This window comes from Papio anubis, chromosome 15 (genome assembly GCF_008728515.1).
Source record: "Papio anubis isolate 15944 chromosome 15, Panubis1.0, whole genome shotgun sequence".
Lineage (NCBI taxonomy): Eukaryota > Metazoa > Chordata > Mammalia > Primates > Cercopithecidae > Papio > Papio anubis.
This window is the reverse complement of record NC_044990.1, coordinates 61,796,275-61,821,434: the sequence shown is the minus strand read 5'-3', so window position 1 is coordinate 61,821,434 and position 25,160 is coordinate 61,796,275. Positions and strand designations below refer to the sequence as shown.

The 25,160-nt window shown below is 35.0% G+C and overlaps 1 pseudogene; it reads left to right on the top strand.

Annotated features, from left to right (window-relative positions):
• The first annotated feature begins 2,050 nt into the window (after window positions 1-2,050).
• LOC116270662 lies at window positions 2,051-2,143 on the top strand (annotated as a pseudogene).
• The last annotated feature ends 23,017 nt before the right edge of the window (window positions 2,144-25,160 follow it).

Below are 25,160 nucleotides of genomic sequence, written 5' to 3'. Positions count from 1 at the left end.
AGTCTCACAGGCAATTTCTTTTATTGGTTGTTTCCAACCCACCCAATATATGGGTCAGACTCTACTGTTCCTTTGCATGATTCATTTGTTTTTTTGGTTGGATACTGGACATGTTTGATAATACATTGCAGTAACCCAGTGTACTCATCTCTCCTGCTCTGAGATGTATTGTTTGCTTATTGACATGCTGGATTACATTGATAAAGTCTAGTTCCTACAGCATGAAACTGATTCTGCTCATCTGAGGGAAAAGACTTGGGTATGCACAGTCACCCTCAAGTGAGAATTGTGGCAGTACTCTTTTGGCCTGTCTCCTAAACCAACCAAATTTATCTGGCAGGCAAAGCTAATCAATGGCTAATCACTCTATTGCTTTAAATATGCCTGAGATATAAATTGCTCCACAGACTGATCCAATTAATTTTGGACTCCTTGTAGAAATACCTTTTTATGGTCAATGCTTGAAATTTGTTGTGACTTTAAGAGGGCTCTTCTCAAATGTCTTTATTCTTGCCTCTCTCTCCCTGAAAATTTAGCTGTCTTATAGTTAACTTATATCAATGATATAATGTCCAGTTTCCTCTTAATTACTTTTTATGATGACCTCCCTTACTTTTGAAAGCATTCTTAATCTCAAGCTTCACTACTATGTCTTGGTAATAAAGTCAATTCCTTCCAAAATTGTTTGTGATTTCTCTGTTTTATGATCTTTCTTTCCACCTAGGTAAAATGTCTGACCCATGGCTCTGAACCTGATGGTGGGAGTGGCACATTTCCCTCACAAATCCCAGTCTCTCAAAATGAAACAAACCAAAACAAAAAGTATTATATTTATACTTTACAATATTTGAATATTTTTATTATTGTTGAAGATGTAACTCTATCTGTCCTAGAATTTCTTTTGTTACTTGCGGAAACAAAGTAATGGTAAGTAAGGCACATTTTTCTCCTTCTACTAAGGAAAATGTCAAAAAATGTAGAACAGTTTTTCCTTATCAAAAATATGCTAAATGGGTGTGTTTATACCTGATATGTTAAGAATACATTAATCGGGCTTTAGGGAAATTCAAAGTGTACTCTGTAACTTTTGCATATGCTATTAAGCCAGAAAGTACTTTTGGTTATATTGAGAGATTTTCACTAAAGAAAAAGTTGCATCTTATTCTCAAATATTTTAAAAGTCTGCAATTTTAAGAAATAAAACAAGACAAACTATGGATAACATGAAGCAATGAATTGCATGATTTAAAATAATGTTGGAATGAAAAAAAAAACTACAATAGCTTTTAAGTGTTTAAATGAGAGGAGTCACAGTTATCACATTTTAAATCAAAAGTGAACATGATTAATGTTAGCAAGGAAGGCATGTTGAAAACTGAGACAGGCAAAGGATGTGCTAAATAGCTAGTCATGTTGTAATGCAATGGCAAAGGTTTTGAAGGTAATTAAAATTGCTACTTACATGGGCATATGAATGATGAAGTGTAATTGCCTTATCACTGATATGGAGAAAGATTTAGGGGTCTGGGTAAAAGATCAAACCAGGCACAACATTCCCTCAATCCAAAGCCTCATCCAAAGCCAGGGCTTAACTTTTTTTCAGTTTTATGAAGGCCTAGAAAGATAAGAAAGCTGCCTACACACACACACACACACACACACACACACACACACACACACACGAAGTTAGCAGAAGTTGGTTCATGAAGTTTAATGGAAGAAACCATCTCTATAACATAAAATGCAAGATGAGATAGAAAGTGCTGATATAAAAACTGCAGCAAGTTATACACAATATTTGAGATAATGAATGAAGGTGTCTACACTAAATAACAGATTTTCAGTGTAGACAGTGCAGCCTTATATTGAAAGAAGATGCCATCTAAGACTTTCATAGTTAGAGAGGAAAACTCAATGCCTCACTTCAAAACTTCAAAAAGCAGACTGATTCCCTTGTTAGAATCTAATGCAGCTGGTGACTTAAAGTTGAATCCAATGCTTATTTACCATTTTGAAAATCTTATGACTTTTAAGAATTATGCTAAATCATGCTTGTTTCGACAGCACATAAAATTGAAATGATACATAGAAGATTAGTATGACCCCTGAGCAGGGATTATTCACAAATTAGATCCATATTTTTACCAGAAATTACAAAGCAAGTAGCTAAAATCTTCACAATAGGACCAAAACCTCACATATCAATATTAACTCTGAATGTAAATGGTCTAAATGCCCCCACTTAAAAGGCATAGAGTGGGGCCAAGCAAGGTGGCTCATGTCTGTAATTCCAGCACTTTGGGTGGCCAAGGTTGGTGGATCACCTGAGATCACGAGTTCGAGACCAGCCTGGCCAACCAGGTGAAACTTCGTCTCTACTAAAAATACAAAAATTAGCAGGAGAATCACTTGGACCGGGAGACAGAGGTTGCAGTGAGCTGAGATTGTGCCACTACACTCCAGGTCTGGGTGACAGAGCAAGACTCTGTCTCAAAAAAAAAAAAAAAAAAAAAAAAAGACACACAGTGGCAAGCTGGATAAAATAATAAGACCCATCCATCTGCTGTCTTCAAAAGACCAATTCCATAAGTAATGACACCCATAGACTCAAAGTAAAGGGTTGGAGAAAGATGTACCATACAAATGGAAAACAAAAAAGAGCAGAGTCTCTAATGTTGTATCAGATACAACAGACTGTAAACCAACAACAGTAAAATAAAGAATAGAAAAGAGTGTTACATAATGATAAAGGTCCAATGTAAAAAGAAGACTTAATTTTCCTAAATATATACACTTCCAGTACTGGAGCACCCAGATTCATAATAGAAGAACTTCTAAACCTATGAAAAACTTAGACAACCATAGAAGCATAGTGAGAGACTGCAACACCTGACTGACAGTAGTAGACAGAAACCTAGCAAAGAAATTCTGTACATAAACTCGACACTTGACAAATTGGACAGAATAAACATCAATATTGTACTTCACCTGTCAACCACAGAATGTATATTATTCTCTATTATACACAGAGCATTCTCCAAGATTGACCACATTACTTGATCTTAAAGCAAGTCTCAATAAATTCAAAAAATGTGAAATCATACCAACCATAGTCTCAGACAACAGTGGAGTAAAAATAGAAAACAGTACCAAAAATATCCCTGAAAAAGACAAAATTACATGGAAATCAAACATCTTGCTTCTGAATGACTTCAAGGTAAACAAAACGTTAATCCAGAAATTTTAAAAAAGTCTTTGAAATAAATGAAAAGAGAGACACAACACATCAAAATCTCTAGAATTCAGCAAAAGCAGTGTCAAGAGAAAAGTTCACAGTGCTAAATACCTACTCAAAAAACTAGAAAAATCCCAAACTAATGATATAATATGACACAAAATAAGAATAAACTATCACCAAAGCTAGCAGGGGAAAATTAAGCTAAAGAGAGAACTGAATGAAATTGAAACCCAAAAATCTGTACAAAAAATGAACAAAAGCAAAAGCCATTTTTAAAAGAATAAACAATATTGACAGAGCACTAACTAAATTATCAAAGATAAAAAAACAGAGATCCAAATAAGGATAATCAGAAACAACAAAGGTGGCATTACAAGCTATCCCACAGAAATGAAAAATTTCCTCAGAGACTGTTAAGGACCCCTCTATGAACACAAATTAGAAAGTCTAGAGTAAATATATAAATTCCTGGAAACATACAATCTTCCAAAATTGAATTAAGAAGAAATTGAAACACTGAACAGACCAATCTTGAGTTCTAAAATTCAATCCGTAATAAAAAAAAAAAATCAGCCAAAAAAAAGAAAAAAAAGAAAACAAAGACAAAGATAGATTCACAAATTCCACCAGACTTACAAAGAAGACCTGGCATCAACTCTACTGAAACTATTCTAAGGAATCGGGGAGGAGGGCCTTCTCTCTAATTCATTCTAGAAAGCAAGCATCACCCTGATACCAAAGCCTAGCAAACACCCACAAAAATAAGAAAATTACAGCATATATCTCTGATTAATATAGATACAAAAATTCTCTACAAAATAACTAGCAAATCAAATGCAAATAGCAAATCAAATGCAAATAACATATCAAAGCTTATTCACCAACAACCAGTAGGCTTCATTCCTGGGATGCAAAGTTGGTTTAACATACAGAAATCAATAAACGTGATTCACCACATAAAAACAATTATGAACAAAAACGATATGATCATCTCAAAAGACACAGGAAAAAAAAAAACTTTTAATAAAATCCAACATTCCCTAATGATAAAAGGTCTCAACAGACTAGACATCCAACAAACATTCCTTAAAATAATGAGCCATCTATGACAAAATCACAGCCAACATCAGACTGAACAGGTAAAACTGGAAACTGTTCCTCTTGAAGACTGAAACAAGACAAGGATGTCCATCTCATCACTGCTATTTAAAATAGTACTGGATGTGCTAGCCAGAGCAATCAGGCAACAGAAAGAAATAAAAGGCATTGAAATAGGAAGAGAAGAAGTCAAAGTGCCTCTGTTCATAGATGAAATGATTCTATAACTAGAAAACCCTGAAGTCTCCCATCGAAAGACTCCTGAAACTGATAAACGTCTTCAGTAAAGTTTCAGGATATAAAACCAATGTATAAAAATTACTAGCTTTTCTATACACCAATAACATTCAAACTGAGAGCCCAGTGAGGAACACAGTCTCATTTACAGTAGCCATGCACGCACAAATAAAATGCCTCAGAATACATCTAACCAAGGAGGTAAAATATTCTATGAGGATAACTACAAAACACTCCTAAAAGAAATAAAGAATGACATAAACAAATCATTATCATTAAAATGGTTACACTGCCCAAAACAATCTACAGATAAAAAGCTATTCCCATCAAACTACCAACACCATTTGCACAAAACTAGAAAAAACTATTTTAAAGTTCGTATGAAATCAAAAATTATCTCAAATAGTCAATGCCATCCTAAGCAAAGAGAACAAAGTTGGAAGCATCACATTACCTGACTTCAAACTACACTACAAGGCAGCGATGACCCAAACAGCATGGTACTGGTACAAAAACAGACACATAGACCAGTGGAACAGAATAGAGAACCCAGAAATAAAGCCACACATCTATGGCCATCTGATTTTCAACAAAGCTAACAAAAAGTAAGCAATGGCGAAAGTATTTTCTATTCAATAAGTGATGCTGGGTCAGCTGGCTAGCCACATGCAAAAGAGTGAAACTAGAACCCTTCTTTTTACCATGTACAAAGATTAATTCAAGATAGATTAAAGATTTTAATGTAAGACCTCAAACTTTAAGAATCCTACAAGAAAATCTAAGAAAAACACCATTATGGACATGTCTTGAGAAAGAATTTATGACTAATTCCTCAAAACCAATTGCTACAAAAACAAAAATTGACAAAGGGGACCTAATTAACCTAAAGAGCTTCTGCACAGCAAGGGACACTATCAGTAGAGTAACCAGACAACCTAGCAGAATGAAACAGAAAATACTTGCAAAATACACATTCAACAAAGGCCTAATATCCACAATCCATAATGAACCAATAAGCAAAATCCAAATAACTCCATTAAAAAAGGACAAAAAATCTAAACAGACACTTTTTAAAGGAAGATAAACAAGTAGCCAACAAATATGAAAAAATGCTCCATGTCACTAATTGTCAAAGAAACTCAATTCAAAACTACAATGAGATACCATGTCACACCAGTCAGAAGAACTATTACTAAAAAGGCAAAAAACAACAGATGTTGGCAGTGCTGTGTAGTAAATGGAATGCATATACACTGCCAGTGGGAAGGTAAATTAATCCACCCTTTTTGGAAAGCAGTTTGGAGATTTCTCAAAAAGTTAAAACTGCCATTTAACACAGCAATCCCATTACTGGATATGTAGGCAAAGCAAAACACTTATTTCTAACAAAAAGATTCTGCACTTACATGTTCATCATAGCACTACTCACAATAACAAAGACATGGATTCAATCTTGATGCCAATAAACAGTGGATTGTGAAAAGCACATGTGGTACGTACCACTGTGGAACACTATGCAGCCATAAAAAAGAATGAGATCATGATCATGTTCTTTCCAGCAAGATGGATGCAGTTGGAGACCATTATCCAAAGCAAATTAATACAGGAAAAGAAAAGCAAATACTGCATGTTCTCATAAATTGAATCTAAAGATTGAATACTCATCTACATAAAGATGGGAACAATAGGAGCTGGGGACTACTAGAGGAGGGAGGGGAAAGAGGAATAAAAAGTCTTGAAAAACTATCATCTATTGAGTCCTATGCTCAGTACCTGTGTCACAGGGTCATTTGTACCCTGAACCTCAGCATTAGGCAATATACCCAGGTAAACAACAAGTTTATGTACCACCTCAATCTAAAATGTAATTTTAAAAAAGGAATTATGATAAATCTACTCTGCCTGTGCTCTAAAATGGAAGAGCCATGTCTGGATAACAGCACATTGATCTACAGCATGGTTGACTAAATATTTTGAGACCTGCAGCCCAAAATAAAAGATTCCTTTCAAAATATTATAGTTCATTCATGTCACCTGGTCACGTAAGAGCTCTGATGGAGATGTACAAGGAGATCAGTGCTGTTTTCATGCCAACTCCCACCCCAGTTATTCCATAGCTCATAGATCAAGGAGTAATTTTGACGTTCAAATTTTAATTTTTAGAAAGATATTTCATATGGCTATGGCTGCCATAGGTCGTGATTCCTCTGACAGGTTTAGGAAAGGTAACTTGAAAATTTTCTGGAACAGATTCACCATTCTAGATGCCATTAAGAACATTAGTGATTCGTAGGTGTAGTTCAAAATATCAGTATTGACAGGAGTTTGGAAGAAGTTGATTCCAACCTTCATGGATGACTTTGGGGTGTTCAGATTTCAGTGGAGAAAGTGACTGCAGTGTGGTTGAAATAGCAAGAGAATCGGAATTAGGAATTAGATCCTGAAAATGTGCCCGATTTGCTGCAATCTCATTATAAAACTTGACAAGGAGTTGCATCTTAAGGGTGAGTAAAGAAAGAGATTTCTTGAGATGGAATCTAACCAATGAAGATTTTATGAACATTGTTAAAATGACAACAAAGGATTTAGAATATTACATAAACTTCATTGATAAAGCAGCGCAGGGTTTGAGGATTGACTCCAATTTTGAAAGAAGTTCTACTCTGGGTAAAATGCTATCAAATAGTGTGTGATATGTTTTTCATGAAATGGAGAGTCAGTCAATGGGACAAACTTCACTGTTTTATTTTAAAAATTGCCTCAGCCATTTCAACCTTCAGCAACCACCATCCTTATTAGACAGTAGTCATCAACATTGAGACAAGTCCTCCACCCGGCAAAATTTCAGAACTCACTGAAGGCTCAGATGACCATGGTTGTTAGCATATTTTAGCCATAAAATAATGCTATAGCACACTTACTAGACTACGGTATAGTGTAAACCTAAGTTTTATATAGACTGAGAAACAAAAAAATTGTGTGACTATCATTATTGCAGTATTGTCTTTATTGCAGTATTTGTTTTATTGATACATCTACAGTCATACTTCAGAGATTTTGCATCCAGAACCTGCAGTATCTCTGAAGTATGACTGTAGTTTTCCATTTGTTTTGTCTTTTATTTGAAGAAGCTAACATTGAGAAATTCAAACTAAAGCAGTTCCTTTTTTATGTATATGTATATTTTACACCATAAAGAATTTCCAAAAGCATCAAACAGATAAATGTCAAAGACTACATGTTTTACCTAAAGAAGATAATTACTTAGTCAAAGTTTGAATAAGAATTTTAAGGCCTAGTTTATGTCTGACAATGATGATGTTCACTAAGCACTCGGAGAGAGGAAGAAGGAATTGCAGGAAAATCAGTACAAATTAGTGTTTATATTGTCAGTATAGGAGATATAATTCCTACATAAAAGAACAAAATTTGAGAAGAAATTCAAATAAGAGGTTTTCTCCAGATTCGATGAACATATGAGATTGCTCTGTGCCCAATAACAGGCTCATCTTCACAACTGTTTCATGATAATCACATGATGATTAGTTATAGATTCTTGTGATTATCTACAAAATTTTGTTACTCATCCACATCGTATTTTGTTAAGCAAAGTACATTATTTGCTTACTGTATTTTGACTAACAAAAATGTAAATCACCCAAGTTTTTTGCATAATTGCAGAGGAAGCAATTGACTTTGAATTTAGGGGATATATGCTGCCTGTTTGACACAAATGTTGTTTAGTTTTTAAACTTTAGGGGTTTTTTGCTTTTCCATTGTGCTTAAATTCATATAAATAATTGTTTTACAGAGAATGAAAAAATGTAAGTTGCTGGGTAATTTTTTTTCTTTTTCTAAATTGTTTCAAATAAGTATCTTCATTACAAACATTGTAATATATTGAAGGAAGAAAAAAAAGTAATGGAAAAAAAGGAGGCCACTGGTGCTACCCGAGTATAATATGTAATAATAACTAACTAGATTATTTAGTCCAGCAACATTTAATACAATTATTGAAGTAATTGGATGTAGATCTATCTTTTTTGTCTTCTAGTTATTCCCTCTTAAATTTTATTTGTCAGTTTCTGCTTACCTGTCTTTTTTGAATTGAGTGTCTTAGAATTTAATTTTAATATACTTACTGTTTTAGTTATGTAAGCTTATATATTTTTGTGATGCTGAGGGAATTTCGATATGTGTTCATAACTTTTTACAGTCTACTTAGAGTTACTATTGTTATCATTTCACTTAAAACAGAATACTTTCCATCATTCCATTTTCTATGGTCTTAAAAATGTATTAGCATAAGCTTGTTGTTGTATATATGTGTTTCAAATATTTTCTCTGTCTTTAAAACTCTGTTTTATATAACTTTGGTTGCTAATGTGATATTTTAATAGAGAATTTCTTAATTTTAATATGTCAGACTTCTAAATTATTTCATTCATAGTATGTTTTGTGTTCTATTTAAGAATCATTCTTAACACAAACGTAATTGCTATATACTAATCTATTATCCACCACTCATTTTCTTCTTTTTTTCTCTCACATGTACATCTTCAGTCTGTAAGCCTGCTTATTATACTGACTTTGTGATGAAACAAAGGTGGTATGTTTTCATGAAATTCTTTATTGAACTTTTATGAAGCCAGAACCCTTAATTGGAAAGAATGATGTTAACTTTGTTCTGCAAGTCTGGTTTGGTTGAAATAATTAAGCATATATACTTTGTTCTGCTTTAAGACCCAATTCTGTTTCATTGTCTGTTTATCCTTGTATCAGTGCCAAATCTCTGAACCCATTTAATACATGTCTTAGAATAAGGTGAAATATGTTCAACTACCATGTACCTTTCCAAGATTGCCTTGGCTGTATTTGGCACTTTGTATTTCCACATTTATTTCAGAAGCAACTTATGCATTTTTACAAAAACATTTGCTGGGCTTTTAATTGTGGTTGCATCATATTTATATACAAACATGGGGAAATCTTCAGCTCTCCATATTTATGTTCTAATCAATAAACAGAGTGTTTGCCTGTAGTTAATCAGGTATTCAGCAACTACTCTCAGTAGCTTTATATCTTACTGTGTAGAGATCTTACCCAGATTTTATTAAATTTATTTTCAGTCATGTGGTAATTATAATGTTTCAGTCATGTGGTGATTTAAATATTATTGCTTTAAGCTTTATTTTTGAATTGTTTGTATTTGCTTAATAAAAATAAAATTAAATTTACAAAGTAACCTTAAATACATTACACCTGCTAAGTTTTTAAAAATTCTAGCACCTTAATTGTAATCTTGTCAAGTTTACTTTCTTTAACTAACAATGGACACTTACAAACCTCTGTTCATTCTGTTACCCATGTCTGATGTATTTGTTTTAATCCCTGTACCATCATTGTAGTTGAAACCGACTACATACGATCCCATCTTATCAGCTACACTAGGATAATTCTGCACTCTCTTATGTATTCTGATTTCCTAGCAATATAAAAAACAGGCTTTTTTTTTTTTTCAAATCATCTGAATTTTTTGTTGTTTTAGTTTAAAATATTTAGTGGCATCTATTACTGTTTTCAGCTGAGTATGTTTTCTTTCTGAGTGTGTCCCTGAACAGCTTCACACCTAGTTGGATAAGTTGTAATGGCTTTGCCTTCACTGCCATACCAGGAGGGTTACCATACAATACACAAGATGCCCAGGTAAATTTGAATCTGAGGTAAACAGTAAATATTTTCACATACTATTCCATGGGCCATTATTGTATTTTAAAGTATTTGTTGTTTATCTAAAATAAAAGTGCAACTAGACAACAACTCTGCCCCAAAGTAATCTTATGGAGTCCAGTAACAAATCCGATGACCTCGCCCACGTGGAACCAGTTACCGAGGCAGAAATGAACCTGTGCCCTAAGATGGGACTAGATTCACCCTGGACATTTTTCTACATCAGTCTATACTATACGTACTTTTGTTTATCTCTGCAATTTCCTTCTGTAACATGGTATAAACCTTGATTTGTTTGTGGACATCTTTATCTTTTTGAAAGAAAATAAAATAGAGGAAAGTTGACCTGGGAGATGGATATATGTAGCGAGAAAAAGCGAGAGATGACTAATGGCTTCTGTGAGTCTTTTAATTTAGTTGTGGAAATAAAGACCAGTCAAATGAGAACAAGCAAAAGCTATTTATTCTGAACTTGCAGCAAGGTAGTCAGTGCCTTCACTTGCGTTGCAGCAGAGACTCAAAGGTAGGTAGAGAAGTGGGGAAGTTTTATAATGGGAAAAAGGGAAGGCTTCAGTATGCCCAAGTTGGAGGCTGTTGGCATGGGGAAATGTAGGCAGGCTAACTAACAGCAGATAATTGTATTGGTTAGAGTATTCGTTGGAGTGCATAGTTAGATTTCCCTAGTTGGTTTTAAGTTGGAAGCAGGGACAAACAATAGGGAAGTTGCTAGTGACTCATGAAATCTTGACTATTAAGAGCCTGTTGTTACAGGGATTATTGTTTGGCTTCCTAGACTGTCAGTAGAGATAACAATACGGCTCCCTGCAAAACTACTGCAGGCTGGCCTCCTGGGCTGGTGACTTTAAATAAAGGGTTTCCTGGATATGTAACTGCAGGTTATGGGGCAGAGTTCTATTTTTATATATGGTTTGGCTATTGTCCATTTGTATATTCAATTGATCACAATAAGATATGAATCATAGACTTCTCAGTAATGTGAGTCTGTACATTCTTCATACAGTTAGTTTGAGGTGTGTTTAAGTCAGCTGCCTGAAGAACTCTGACTAGTATGAAACCTTTCCCCACATTGTTCTTAGCATAAAGAACAAATTATCAACATGCCCTGTGGTTCCTTGAATAATTAGCTTCTGTCTCTCTAGTCTATTCCAGCGTCACACTATCAGCAACTTACAGGCATTCAACTGCCATATTGACTTTCATTCAATTCCTGTAATAGAGTATTTTTCTTCCTCAGAGATTTTGCTTTTCAACTTTGTATTTCCAGGATTGTTGTACACACATGTGCTTCCTTTATCCAATTAATCACTATCATTTTGTAAGTTAACTCTTTCACTCTCTTGAGCTTTCAGAGTAAATCAGCTCAAGAGAGCTTTTCACTGACCTTTAGGATAACTTCATATCCTTATTATACACTGTTTCATAAACTTCTCTGATAAATACCACATCACACTTGTAATCAAAATATAAGCTGTTTAATTGATTATTAAATGTCTATCCATCCTGCTAAGGGTAAGGCATTTTGACATTTTGTTAACTGCTACCCCTTACACGTAACTTGACCAAAGATGATGATTAATATGTATTCATTAAATAAATGAACATGTTTTTCCATATATTTTCTTAAAGTACATAGATAATATTGTATGTCTCAAAATGTTTAACTGTATACTGGACCTCAGCAACTATAATTCCAATTAACTGTCAGACTATCAGCTGTAAAACACATATTTTCCTTATAGTAGTAACTTGTTCGGTTGACAATGTGGAGGGTTTTGATATAAATATGAAATAATATTTAACAGAGAACTGACGTATGTTCTGACTTTGGCCTCTGTGTAATGTGTGTATATACATGCTGTTACTTTATAAATCAGTTATCCGGGGCTGCCTCTGTATGTTTAGCAGCACAACAAAACTTCACACTTTGTTTTTCACATATATATATATATATTCAATTTTAAATTGAAATGTCTCTTCAGATTATCAAAAATGTCTGACATTGCATGGTTCTTTTCTATCACATTTCTATAATACTTTATTTTATATTATATTTTCGACAATTTACTAACTCCTGGATATTTTTCTAGCTTATTACCAAAATTCAATAATTCAGCACTTTTTAATATTACATTGAAAGAAGAAAATGGACAGAGAAAGAAAAAGAAGCAGAAATAAATAGATCAATCTACCATTTTTTAGCTGAATTATATTGAATTATAATTTACAGTAGAACCAGGGAATGTATCCAATTATGCATGTGAAGGAAGATAATATAGATTCTGCTTATGCAACTTCTTGTCTGTTACTTAGTTCTGTGGTATGAGACTTATGATGCTGTCTTATGTCCTATAATTATTTATAATTTATAAACAGAGTCGTTTTCATTAATCTAAGTTTAAGGAAACTGATGCTAGAGTGAGAAAAAGGACATCTTATATTTTTGTCTTTTTTATATAATGGAGAAAAATCTATTTATTTGCATTAGAACTTGCATTGATCTTGACTCATGAGAAGTGATACTATGGCAAGTGGCAAAATAGTCACTAGTTATTGAATTTCCTAGTTCTTATCTTTAGTCATAAAGTAGTTTGTAAGCTAATTACAGCAGAGACCAATTAATAGCAACAGTTGTAATTTATATGAAGCTCTAGTCTTCTTTTGAAAAATTCCCTTTGATGAGTAAAAAGAGAAAAGTACTTGACATTTTGCCACAGAAAAGTTAATTGCTCTCCAGTTCCAATTAGAATGACATATAATTTGAACTGAATTGCTTAATGTGTTGTTCTAAAAAAACAAAAAAACATATAACCTAAGGTGACCATGATTTAGTAGTTCAGTGCCGCAGTCCACACAGAGAGCAGTAAAACTAGACATTTCCTGCCTGATGATGACTAGTGATGTCATTTAGGGTAAATTATTAATTTCTTTTGGTGCCAAAGTTCCAGAAGCACCGTGTTTTTTAATGTTGACTAATATTAGCTTTGGGGGAAGTTTCCTATTTAACGGCTCAGACAGTGAGCCTTAACATTTAGCAATAATATTAATGATAGCTCTAAGAAAGGAGAGGAAAACAAAAAATATGATTTCATTATTTTTTCATGATGATCTATTCTTATTCTTACCTTAGCTGATTACAACATATATTCAAAGACAGTAGTAAAAAATTAATTAGCAAGGGCTGTAAAAAAACAGGAAAGCAATCAACATAGGTTGACATGACATGAGAAAACCAGAACTTGACCTGGAAATTGAAAGATAAAACCAAAACCAGCAAGGCTTATTGAGTGAAAATGGCAAATGGGAAAACATAATAGCATATTGATCCTTAGTGACAATTATAAAAATCACATAATGTTTTATAGTTTGTATAATTGAACTTTTATGTTCACAAAAAAAGAACCGATAACACTTTATTTATTATAAACTAATAATGACAACTTTATTTTTATTTTATATATACATAATAGATGTGTTTTCATATTATCTCCTTACATAAACAGTTCAAATCTAATAGTAAGTAAAACAGCTGGCAGAATAGAAGGAAGGGTGAGGTAGAAATTTGCGGAAAAGAGACCACAGATGGAACTCCTAGACTTCTATTGTGCAGAGACAGGACAGGTGGCCCTTTGAATTTCATAGGCCCAGCTGCTCAGGACCTGATAGGTCAAAAGAGCAGCAGTGGGAGGGAAGAAGCCCTCATCTCTTCAGCTTGCTCTTGAAAGGCAGGGGCATGGAACTTTTCACACAATCCATGGTAAAGAGTGTTCACCCTGGATTAGCAACAAAGCTAGGGAGAGTATCCTAAAGAGCTTCTTCTGACTCAGTCACCTTTCCATCAGAGAGCACGTATGACTGAAATTGGGACATGTCTCATTGGGTAAAACTACTACCTAAGACAGGCATGGAGTCACACTGGGTAGAATGAGGGTGAAACAGTTCTAACATCATCAGAAACCAGAGGCAGAATTTGCAAAAGGGCAGAGCGGGCAGGAACAGGAGTGCTTGTTTGGTGGGCAAACAGGCACGTTTTTATGGTGAGAGGACTCAGACTACTGGCTGCTCAATCTTTCTCACTACTTTTCCCCTGCAGACCATCAACATGTACATAACGAACATCTGAAAAGGCAATACTCAGTAAAAAGTGGAGTCATCCCCAGGTCCTTTTATCCAGGGCGGTAGGGCAGATTTGTCATGGCTTTCTGTGCTGTATCAACTGTTTCAAAAGCAAAGTTTAATTCAAATTTTAATTATAATAGCACTTTTATATTTTTAATACATTTCAAATAATTTTTATCTCTGAAGAGATGTTATGAATCAGACAAAAACAGTCCTTTATATATGTAGGGATAATTTTCGTGTTTTTTAGAAAATAGAATATTACATCCAAGAATGCATTTCCACATTAAAAGATTATAGGGGTAACAATGTTAAATGTTCAGTGCTGTCGTGTTATCTTTGGAGTTACTGTCCATGACAACATTTTTTTTGAAGTGGTCACTTAAATAGGAAAACTGTAACTTTAAAAATAATGAATAAATTTTTCTTTAACAAAAAATTGGAAATATTTTTTCTTTTAGTTTTGTACTTTTTAAGGAAATGAACATATACAAAGGTATGTAAATAATGTCAAAAAGTTTTGATGAGTTTATTAGTTAAATAACCTCTAAGCAACTTCAAATAAGTAGTCAACCTCCAAACTCATTGATAATTACTTTTTATTAGACTGAATATGTTAAACCTATGGTTTTGTAAATTTTATTCAAAGGACATGGCACAAAAACAATCCTGCTTTAACTTTCCCTGTGTTACCATTTTCCTTGTTCAATGTTACTTTTCAAAGCAAACCCAAAAACAAATTTCAGGTTGTAATGTGTACAAAAGAAATTATTACAAGAAAAGTGTTTTTGTAAACATCTTCATTGAGCATATTCATATGTTAGCTGAAAATGCTAAGATTGGCATGAAGCATCAGGTTCACTATTCAAGCTGTAAACAGATCTGCCCCATATTCCAGGAAATTAATGCCTCTGGATTAAAGAGGTAATTTTCAAATTGTATGGTTACTATATCAAATTAATGAGATAAGAGAGAAGAAAAGAGAAGGGGAAATATTAGAATACAATTTAGAAAAGTTGTGCTTGTGGCAGAGTAAGAAGGTGCGTGTATGAGATAGAGAACTGGTTTATAATATGTTGGGTTTCATATGTTTGTTTCTGTTCTGCTCTGTTTGGTTTTAATGTGAGCCTTGGTGAAAATATTTCAAAAACCTATGACATAAAGTGGTTTAAAAAGATTAATTATAGAAATTTCTCAGAGATTGTTCTTCAGAAATCAGATTTATTTGCTTATTCTTTTCTGGAGATGTTTTCTTTAAAAGAATGTGGATAATTTTGTGCCTATATTGTTGACAAGGCCAACTCCTTTGTAATAGGCAGGTAAGTTTGGTGACTTCTCACAGGACTTTAACCATTTTGTTTCTATGACACTAATTATATATTTACATTAGAATAATAATGTTTATTCAGATAACTATATACTTAAAATTAGGTCCTCTTAGGAGAAAATCAAGAAGATTTGGCATTTAATTTTTAGCAATAAATGATAGGAAAGAGCTGGAAAATGCATTAGCATTAAAAGGAAAAACTTATTCACATTTGGGAGTATGTTTTTATCTCAATGGTCCCACATTAGTCAAATGTCACCACAGTAAAAACACAGTGGCCTGACATCTGCAGTGAAGAGCAGAGAGTGCCTTGCTACAACGGTTCCAGTGGTTTAATTCTTACACAGTACATAGCTCTGGATTTTGTCTTTTGTTTAGAAAATGTGATAATTTGGTAAACATTTTTCAATCACCTGAAATGTAGGCTCTAACAATGGGATTATTGGGCTGTAATATGCCTTTATTTTACCAAAGAAAGAGATTAAATATAATCTTTAATTGTCTTGTTCAGAATCTATACATTGAGAATTATGTCAATATTTTAGTCTATCACCTGGGAAATCATTAATATTTTACAGCTTCTAAATATTATTATATTTTTGTAAAGTTTAAAATATTTTGATGCTTCATAGAACAACGTAAACTTTAAACTCTGCAATGTGGGTGAATAAGAAAACACATTTTGGAATGATGCAAATTTTTTTTTTTTTTTTTTTTTTTTTTTTTGAGACGGAGTCTCGCTCTGTCGCCCAGGCTGGAGTGCAGTGGCCGGATCTCAGCTCACTGCAAGCTCCGCCTCCCGGGTTTACGCCATTCTCCTTTCTCAGCCTCCCGAGTAGCTGGGACTACAGGCGCCCGCCACCTTGCCCGGCTAGTTTTTTGTATTTTTTAGTAGAGGCGGGGTTTCACCCTGTTAGCCAGGATGGTCTCGATCTCCTGACCTCGTGATCCACCCGTCTCGGCCTCCCAAAGAGCTGGGATTACAGGCTTGAGCCACCGCGCCCGGCCGATGCAAATTCTTAAGAGTAATTAAGTAATGAAAGACTAGAAAGCAAAGAAGATACAAACAATAGTAGAATAGAAAGAATATACAAGGCCACAAAAAATGCATTTGCTGAAAATCCTAGTTAGACTAATGTGCTTGACCAAATAGCACACCTGAAAACCAGAACTCTGCCAAAATAACTAATTAATGCTCAGTACAAATTAACTAATGAATGCTCAGTACATTTCGAGGAAACCAAAGTCAGTGTTTCTTCTGGTGAATCACACTTTTGTAAGAAAGTTTTCTCCTTTAAGGACTAGCTTTAAACATTCTGTAGAAAAATTGTAAGAGCCCTTCTTTGCGACCAGACAGGTCTATGTTCATGTTCTGTTCTATATAAAAAGAGGATAGCAATACATCAATTGTTGTACATGGGAGCTCAATTAAATGGTACATCTAGAAAGTCCCTAGTAAAGACACTGACATAAAGTAATAACTTGTCTGCACCTGAAATATACTGCTGCAACTTATTTACATTTCTAATGTTCCTGTTCTTTGCTATTCAACCCTTCAATAAATCATTATATTTTAAAATATTCTGCCTCGGTTGTCAGTGTTACCGTCTTTTTTTTTTCCCAACAGTCCCCAGAAAGGGCATTATTACTAAAATAAACCTCATACAATTAGAACATTGCCAATTTTCTGTTTAGAGAAAAAAGTAAACTAAAAATTAGGAATTTCTAGATGGAAATTGGATTAAAAGCATTCATCAAAGAAACTGAAGAGTGATACTGTTTTTATGAGATTATCCCAAGATTGCATTTTTTCATAAAATTTACCAGTATAGACGCTGTTCTGGAAGCTTAAAAATGTGTGACTGATCTTTATGTGCAAAATGGGAAATAGAAAATAAATGACTGGAAACCTAGACAGCTAAATGAAACGATTTTTTTTCCTTGAAAGTTATAGAAAAGTTTCTCTTTTCTAGTTTATGAAGACATTTGTACTCCCTTTTCTTTATTCATTTATTTTTGCCTCCCAACATGTGGCTTCACAGTATGCTTGTTAGTGTAGAAAGATGTCTGATAAACCCTTTCTGGGTATGAGGGGAGAATCTTTAATTAAGAACCAAATTTAAACAGTCTGTCTGTCAATATTTGAGGTGTACTATTCAAAAGAGTTCATAATTAGGTCCCTGGGGACCATGAAGCATTATGCCATTATTTTCCAAAAACATTATATTCACCTAATTTTTTTCTGTCCAGTTTTAATATTTTTATTATTTTGCATGATGTAACACTGAACTTTTAACATTTTCAGCCCTTTCTAAAACTTTGCCTTTTGTGTTTGGTCTTTTCATTGCAAGTGTTCCTCTATGAACAAATGTATAATTCTCTCCAATTAGTAAACAAACAACTCTCCTCTACTTTCCTGGATTAAAGAGAAAACTGACAAACCTCAACATAAAATACACATACATTTTGTTCACAGTTTTTGGCCACATTTAGTACAGTTTAGTGATACAATCTTTGTTAAAATAGCATGTTGACATAGTCTGAATTGAACCACTTTCCTTTAAAAGCAGTTTATATTAGAAGTTCAAAAGCTGAAATAAAATTCAGGATGAAATTCTCATTTTAACTGTATTTTTCCCTTTGAGTTTTTTTTTTTTTTTTTTTTTTTTTTTTTTAATTGCATGGGTGTCACTGCCAATGTAATGCTTGAACATGTTATTGCTTCTGGGAACAACAGTATAAATGCTGATGACCTGCAACTCCTCAAGCCATTACTCTAATGCAGCTGTTGCTAGTTCAGCAAAGTTTGAAAATATGTTTCTACTAATCCAATTCCAAATTTGTTTACATCACATGCTTGGGGATATTGGCTGGGATAACACTTCTATGATTAACAAATCTCTGTGTTCGTAATACAAAAATAGAGCCATCCAAAATACGTCCATTACACACATGAAGAATACGCCACGGACTTTGTACACGTTTTCCACATCAGTGTTTCTTAATTTTATTCCCTAAATATATAACATATTTTATTATGAGAATCATTTTTGTGAGATGCAAGGAAAATTGTCTTCAGAAAACCTCAACTGAAATACACAGTAAAAATTTGCTTCTCATTTTCTAGGTAAGAAATCTAATGACCTTTCCTCATCCTAATGTTCTTGAATTTCGTATAACATTTCTACCAACTAACATTTTCCACTTTCAGTGAATAACTTTTTCTGTCTGCCTTTCTCCCTCTTTATCTTTTTTTATTTCTCTATTTGTTAGTTGCTAACTGACTTCTCAGACTTTGCATTCCTCTCTTATTCCATCATAATTATTTGTATTCTCTGTATGGCTGTGTCCTATGACCACTTTATTACTACATCTCATGGTTATGTTCCACATCACTACAATGCTGATTTTCAACACAGAGCATCTTACTTCCCAAGGTTTATCATCATCTCTAGAAAATTTCCTAGATTCAAGTTCTGCATCCCCAAATCTCTTGTGATAATCTGTGTGATTTTATTTGATAGGCTCTTACTTTGCCATATGGAGAGAAATCTGAGGATCACCCTTCTATCTCACTTTCCTTAGACCTTACATAAATTATTAACCAACCTTTGCTAAACCTATCTTTTTCATTGGTGCCTATATTTTGATTTTGTATTCCCACTCCAACCATCTTCAGTCAAGTCGTCAGTTTTTTTCTATTATATGGTTGTTTTTATAGGCATATATCATACTTCCCTTCAAAATGTAATGGCAAAAATCATTTACTTCCTCTTCAGGCTTATTCTCTGCCACACTCTTGGCTCTGAGTGAAAAAAAGATTTTCCTGAGGCATATGATTATGGGAGAAAGTGTATTCCTAAAAAAAAAAATAAAAAATAAACCAAATTTTGTCATAAAACAAAAGGCACAGTAAATGAACCCTTAATAGACAATTAGTGGTGGATAATATTGCTGTCCATTTCCCTGTCATGATGATTAAAAAATGAAATTTAACTAAATTAATTAAACTAAACATCAAAATGACCAACTATATTTTCCTGACTTCGGAAGCCTTCTGAGGAATGAGTACGATCTTCAATAATGACTCATCTTGAGGGAAAAATGCAATGTGATATTTTATGTATCTGTGATGTTTTATGGAAAAAATATACAATGTACATGTACATATATATGAAATTTTACCTCCTTAAAGATTTCTGTTTCTACCTTCTGAGAGCATTGACTTGAAGAAATATAGTTGGGGAGAAGTTGGGAGATGTGAATAGCACATTCTTCCACTCTGGCTTCCCCATATGCATATAGTATTTGATATTAGTGATGCAGTATTTTTTGTTGCTTAGTTCAGCTAAACTCCAGGTTATTGTCTCACGACAGGAATAATTAGGCATGCAGACATACTGAAAGATGAAGAGAGTGGAATTTATTAAGCAAGAGGAAAGTTCTCAAGAAAAAGAGGGTTTCTGCAAGCTAGTTTCCACCTCACAAAAATACCAGAGCACCAAACCTGAGCTGAAGAGGCTAGACTCCTTGTGCATAAGGCACAAATTCCTGGTGACTTCACCCCATTCTTCCAGTGCACATGTGGGCTTTTAGTCTGAAGCACTCTGCATTGATTTATTTCCCATACAGCACATGTGTTAAGGGACGGAATATTTCACCAGGCGCATGTTTAGGTAAGCTCCCTGTGCACAATGACCTGGGGGTTTAGAGGTTCTCCCTGGAGAGAGGTTCTCTCCTTATCTGCCTAGGCATTTGACTGTCTTCTGCCTCTATCATTCTCCACTCTGATGGAGTACATCTAACTGCCATTAGGATAAGGATAAGGACAATGACCAATCTTAACTCCTGCTGACAGGGTGCTGTTTTGGGAAAAAAGTCAGATCTCCCTCAGTGGCCTATCTAAGGTCCCAGATAAAAGGAGGTAATTATTAGAAGCTCTGGTTGCATGATTGATTGGATTTCAATGGCCTAAACATGAGAAGAGACAAACCGATTTATTATTAGAAGAAATGTATCAAAATGAAACGGGTGGGTGGGTAAGGATAGCTCAAAAATCCTGCCATCATGACCAGATAACCTGGTGGCCATAGTTATGCCTGCTAAGATTAGTGTCCATGGGGCTTGGCTGTGGTTAGCTCTCTTGGTCTTATTTTCTCAAAAAACAAACCTTTGGGTTATGGGCACCCTATTTATTCCTATCACCTGGCAGAATTTGTAGGATAATTGTCCAGAACTAGAATATTGAACCAGATTTTGAGGTTACCCATCCCTTTTGTTTCTTCTGAGCTGCAGCCAGAGATCACTGGTTGATTTACAGGAATAAACAGGGTTAGTCTAAAATGTAGGCCAAAAACTTAAAAACAACTATTGAGTCTAGAGTTTAATGACAAATGTATAAGTTTAGAAACATAATTTCTCTCTCTCTAATCCTCATCTTTGTTAAAAACGAATCATGATAGGACTGAGTTGTTTGCAAAATAAACTTTAGTCTTGTACCTGGCCTATTTATTTTCATAAAGTACAGCAAAAATAATTATTTTTACATAAGCCTTTTAAATTGACTTTGATAGAAGTCTATTTCACAAGGAACATCAGACAAGACCCTTTAAAGCCAAAGCCAGCAATGGGGTTGTACCTCAAATACTTTTGAGTTGGGTAAATTCCTCTTCTTGAGGTCCCACAAACATGGGGTTCCTGGTCCTGTTAGAGAGTCACATTCTTTACTCATACAGGTTAGGAACCTAGTACAGAGGCTGTGTAGACAAGGTGTGAGGCCGCTTTTCCCTCGAGGCTTTTATTGGCTCTGCAAATCAAATTTGATCCCTGAAGGGAAACACACCCTTCTAGCCAAAGCTTTGGTAAAACAATCAGTTCCTCCAGTTGTATCCTGTTGCCAAAGAAAATGAGTTCTTACTGCACTGATGCAAATAACTATATTGCTATGAGTTCAGAATACTTACAGATGATTTCCAAATTCTAAAGGAAGAAGGCATAGACACGCAAACATATTCCAAAATTAGTTCACAGGAGTTTACCTTACTCAATTATAAAGGACTATAAGTAACTCAAAATAAAACTTACCTTGACTCTGAAAAACAAAACAAGGAAAAGTTAAAAAAAATTACCTCGGTTTTCTATTAGTTCAGTCAGTTCAGTTAATTCTTGTTCTGCTTGATATTCATGAAAATTTCAGCACTTAATGAGTCCTGCAGGTTTTTCCCTTTATTCCAACGTCAAAATCTCCAAAGTTATCAGGAACCTGTATTTGAGAGTACCTGTCAAAGTTCTATAGCTGATTTTAAACCATCTTTTGAAGACAATAAAAACAAGACAACAGTTTTCTGCAAATAAAAAAAAATTCAAGGTATTTACAGTCAAAAACACAATTGACAAATTTGTATATCTCTGTGGTTTACAATAACTTACCCTTAATTGTGATTGATAGCATATACTCAGACATTATAATTTTAGAAATCCTATACAATTTTGGAGCATATATGAATATTAGTTACTAAAATATAGCCTGAAGAATATTAAACATCATTTTGGCAGTCCCAAGTACCTAAACATATTAGATAATCTTGTTTACCTCTTTTCTGTATGCTCCAGGCGTTCAGGATGCATTTGAAAGGGGGATAGACTGAAGATGAATGGCTACTCATCTAGAAAGAGGGGAGCCAGGCATCCCTGTTTCCTTTCTCTTCCTAGTGAATGCCTAGAATACTTGAGGGAGAGAAGGAAAATCATCGTCTTTCCTTCTTCCATTCTTATATACCTGAGTCTCAGCTTCCTCAACAGGGTGTTGTCTGTGGATTCCAGTGTGGTTTTCACCCAAGCCAACAGGGGGCCTAGTGGGTGCAATTATTCACACTCACCCATGTGCTGCCTTTCTCCCTGCTGTCAATAACCTTCTAGTTTCCTAGACCCCATTTATGCCATGGATACTAGCATGACCTTTATCCACGAAATTGGAGACTTGGTTTAATCAGCAGGAATTAGCCATGCTCAGCTGTGCTGTACCTTTTAACTTCTGTTGTTGTCTGCCTCTGGATCCCTCAGATCCAGTTTCCTTTCTTAGGGCTTCGACCTGAGCTTGGAATTGAGTTTGGGGCAAAAGAACTGCCTCAGGGGGTGCATGGACTCATCAAGTCCCAAGTGTCTCTCATCAGACTGCAGCCAGCAGCCATTGGCATTGCTCCTTTGCAAAAATGCCTCCTCAAACATGGGAGAGAAAAGATGTCTTATGAATTGGTGTCCTGGTCTAATAATAAAACCTCCGATATAGAGAAGAGGGCTGTGTTACTATGTTGGTGCAAGAGTAATCATGGTCCCTGCCACTCTTATTAATGGAAAAAATCACAACTACTTTTTTACCTACTCAACAATTCCTGATCTGGTGGAGAAAACAAAAACAAAAACAAAAACTTAAATGCGGGGCTGTGTTAACTGCTGATAGAGTGGACAGAATTAAAAAACAACCAAAAAAAAAAAAAAAAAACCACACACAGATTAAGTACAGAGCTGCATTAATTGCTGACAGGTTGGAGAAAAAAAAAAAAAAAAGATGCCTGGGGAAGAAATCTCTTATTCTTATGCTAATGAGTTTCTTCAACAGGAAGAGAAACTTTTAATTGCTGTCAGACTGAGCTGGATCCTTCAGCTGGGAGAGGGGAAGACACCTTAGATAGTGGTGGGGAATGCTGGCCAGCCGACCACATGGAGCATGGGTCCCCAAGGCCATCCTGAGTTCTGGGTAGTGGCAGTGGCTGTGGTTCATTCCTGCACTGTGTAGCCATTGGACACTGCATGTACATGTGGCAGGAAAACCCATGTTCCACAGCTGGAAGGGAAAGGGGGTGGGAGCTATCCTTTGCCCATCTGTCCAGTGTATGCACCTGTGGCCATTGGGATTAGGGTAGAACACCCCAAATATTGTAAAAGAAAAGACAGTGCCATTATATTCCCAAAAAAGAAGGAAAATGCCATAGAAAAGACTGGGTTGGATGCAGGCCAACATTCCCGACCCCTGAGAGGGACATGGGTTGGAGGGTGCAGTTTCCCCTGCCCTCAGAAAATGTCTGTGAGTGAGAAAGCTCAGAAACAAAAGAGAAAGAGATTTTGGGATTTTACTCACAAATTTTAGAGATTTGGGGATTTTACTCACAAGATTTACATTTTACTCACCATTCCTCACGTCCCCATACAGGTCACCAAAATGATGCAAGATTTTTTGCTCCTTAAATCAGCTAAAATCTGGGTTCTTGTCTCATGACCAGGAAAAATTAGGCACATGAACACCTTGAAAGGTAAGGAAGGCACAATTTATTAAGCGAAATGAAAGCTCTCAACAAAAAGAGAGGTCCTGCATAGAGGTTATTCACCTCACAAAACTGATACCAGGCCAACACACACGAGCTGAAGAGGCTAGGCTCCTTTCCAGCATAAGATGCAAATTCCTGGCGGCTTCACCCCATTCTTCCAGTGTGAATGTGGGCCCTTAGTCTGAGCCACTCCGCAATGATTTATTTCCCTTACTGCACATGTGTTAAGAGACAGAATTTTTCAATGTGAGCATGTTTAGGCAAGCCCCGTGTGCACCATGACATGGACGGCATTTGACTGTCTCCTGCCTCTATCACTAGTTCAACTCTTCCTTTCCTTAATTCTCTACAGGAGTTGCTCTGTGCAATCACCCGGTTAATTCTGGTTATTGCTGGTCATTTACAGACTTAAGAATGGGGTTTACAGAGCATTTATAGTCGGCCATCTTGGCACACACCTGTGGTCCTAGCTACTCAGGAGACTGAGGCAGGAGAATTGCCTTCCTCGAGGTGGAGGTTGCAGTGAGCTGAGATCATGCCACTGCACTCCAGCAGCCTGGGCAATGGAGTGAGAAACTGTCTCAAAAAACAAAAACAAAACAATAAAAAAACACGCACACACAATATTTTATTTCAGCAGGAACTCAATTATAAAACGTAAGTAGTGCTTTGGAGTGGACAATATTGAAACATATGTCAGTACTTTCATTCCTTGGTATTTTTGCTCCTGGTTTCACCACAGCCATATTGTTACTTTGCCACTTTGTCACCACTTTGATTCCTAAAGCAGCCTCTTCTCTATATTCCTCTTGAATAAATAATGTTTTCAACATACCTTGGACTGTCACTGTAGGTTGCCAGCTATCAGTTTGTTCACTTCCTAATATTGTGGTTTCTGTAAAAGTATCTTTAGTAGGACTTGCTGTTATATCTCAGTTAAATATATAAAAATGATAGCTTTTAATAATTGATTTTCTTTTGGTTTTTTTTCTGTATGAGTTAAATGGTCAAGCCTAAATTCTCACATAAATCATACCATGTTTCAGTCTTAAGATATTTAATGGTTATT